Source organism: Arachis ipaensis, chromosome B05 (assembly GCF_000816755.2).
Source record: "Arachis ipaensis cultivar K30076 chromosome B05, Araip1.1, whole genome shotgun sequence".
In the NCBI taxonomy this organism is placed as follows: domain Eukaryota; kingdom Viridiplantae; phylum Streptophyta; class Magnoliopsida; order Fabales; family Fabaceae; genus Arachis; species Arachis ipaensis.
Genome location: NC_029789.2, coordinates 29294780 through 29297162, shown reverse-complemented (window position 1 = coordinate 29297162; position 2383 = coordinate 29294780).

Sequence of the window (2383 nt, the reverse complement as noted above, 5' to 3'; positions counted from 1 at the left end):
TTAGTAAAAAAGATTATTTTAAAAATATATATTATAACTTTTAAAAAAATATTGTTTATTTATTTAATATTTTTATTTTTATTAATAAAAATTTGTTAGACACATTAAAAAATAAAAAAAATTTTGTTAAAGAATTTTTTTAATAATTTAACGACACTTAAACAATCTCTTTATCATCTACAAATTCTACACCATTTCCTATAATCCAATTTGGGTCCTTTATCCGTGGAGATGTAACATTGCAATTGACTCTCCTATCAAGGACACTTGGAATTCGAACCCCATAAAATAAAGGATTTGGATCCTCTAAAATTTGAATTTTACTTTAGAGAGTAAAATGTGATTTTCTACTTTTAAATAGTTTCCCTTTCATATTTTTATATTTATTATTAATCCCACCTATGAAATTAATAGTAAGAAATCACACTTTACTCTCTAAAGTGAAATTCAAACTTTAAAAAATCCAAATCCTAAAATAAAATTTGAAATATGACTAAAAAAAAAAAAATTAAAAGCATCTAAAATGACTAATGGTTAATTTATAGAATTTTATTAACATATTGAGAATATTTTCTAATATATTGAGATTAATTTTAACAAAAATAATCAAAAGATGCTAAAGACAAAATACCAATAATTTTTTTTATATAATTGTAGAGCAGAAGCATCACCCTAATTGTTAGGATTTTGTTAAACATATTGAGAATATTTTTTAGGCCACTAAAACTGAAAAGAAATTATATTTTTTCTTATTTCTAAAAATAAAACCCTATTTTGAGTCTAAATTTGTAAAGAATATTCTTAAGGGAAACCTAATTTTGATTCCGACAATATTAACATGAAAGGACTTTCGATTTGTCAAAACTGAACCTTTTTTGGTACGAGGGGTTTTTATAGACTAGTGCATTGCAAGCAGCAGAATAGAATAGTTGCACGTATTTGGCATTCCATTATTGAAATTCAAATACACAAACATGGCCTTACGTAACTAGTGATTGCGTATACACCTGTCCCTCGTGCCCTATACTTGTATCCTCTTCTATGGAAACTTCTAGCCCCTCCCTAACAACAACCAAATTTCCCACCCCTTTTCATTTTTTCTCTACGTATCATAATTCAATTCATAGGCACAGCCACAAATCCAGAAATATTATTATGAGATTAATAATATATATAATATTAAAAAATTATATAATGTAAAATGTATTATAAAAATATACTGATAGAAAATATATTTTAAAATACAAAAAATATGTATGTATTTTTTATTAACGAAGTCGTTAATTTTTTGTATCATAAAATTTATTGATAATAGAATCTGTATTAAATTTTTCAATAATTTTTTTTAATATAATTAAAAAGACAATTAATAAGAAATTTGTTACGGTGAGTAACTGGAGATTAATGGGCTGGATGGCGTTGGTTGGCCCAAACGTATGAAGGAGGTGACTTTCGAGTGGATCTGTTGCTCGGTATTCCTCCGTCCGACTTGTATGTGTAAAAGAATGGGAGATGGTACCTGCAAAGACACTCCGATGCCTAAGTTAGCAAGAGTGTGAGCAGGTTAGAGAGTATTGGAACTTAGAGATACCTGAATGGTGTCAGTGTACTTATAGTGGTGAACCAATAACCACCGCTGAAGTAGTGCCACATTTTTAGGTGGATAACCGTTCCCATATCTTAGGGAGGTTAAGATATGGCTCTATGAAGTGGTTAGAGAGTTTCTAGGGGTAGTTACTCATTCGAATGAGTGTTATCTGCCAGCTAACCCTCGTATCCGATTTCTTTGGAGTAGGTCGTGTTCAGCACCGACTTCTTGGGATGAAGACTGGTACTGGGGGAGAGCCAACCCTTTGGGTTGGGCTTCTTTGCTTGGATCTTGGGCTCTATTTATTGGGCCAGGGTATGAACAAAATTTATCTTTTATTTTATTTCTGAGTTATTCTTCACAATATTTATAGTTGAAAAAGATCTCTCAATTATAATAGTTAAAACAAAATGAATTAATTTTTAAAAAGATTGGTCCAAAGCCTGGCCTGGTCCCGTATGTCCGTTCCTGCATACAAATGTATTAATAATATGTTCACCAAAATGTACAATTTTATTAAAAACTTAAATGTAAACCTTCATGAGAACAAAATGTAGTTAAGGCCCTCGTGGTGGCGCTAATTAATCCAACCATAACCGCGCACAAATTACGTATTCAACTCAAAAAACAAAACGCGTTTAAACTTTAAACACAAAAAAACGATAAAATTTTGGTTTTTCCAAAAATGATTTATTAAAGTTTTTTTTTTTGAAAATGGATATTTAAAAGGTATGAAATTATATTTGGTAAATTAATATAAAATTATTTTCCATCACTAGAAACTACAAACTACAA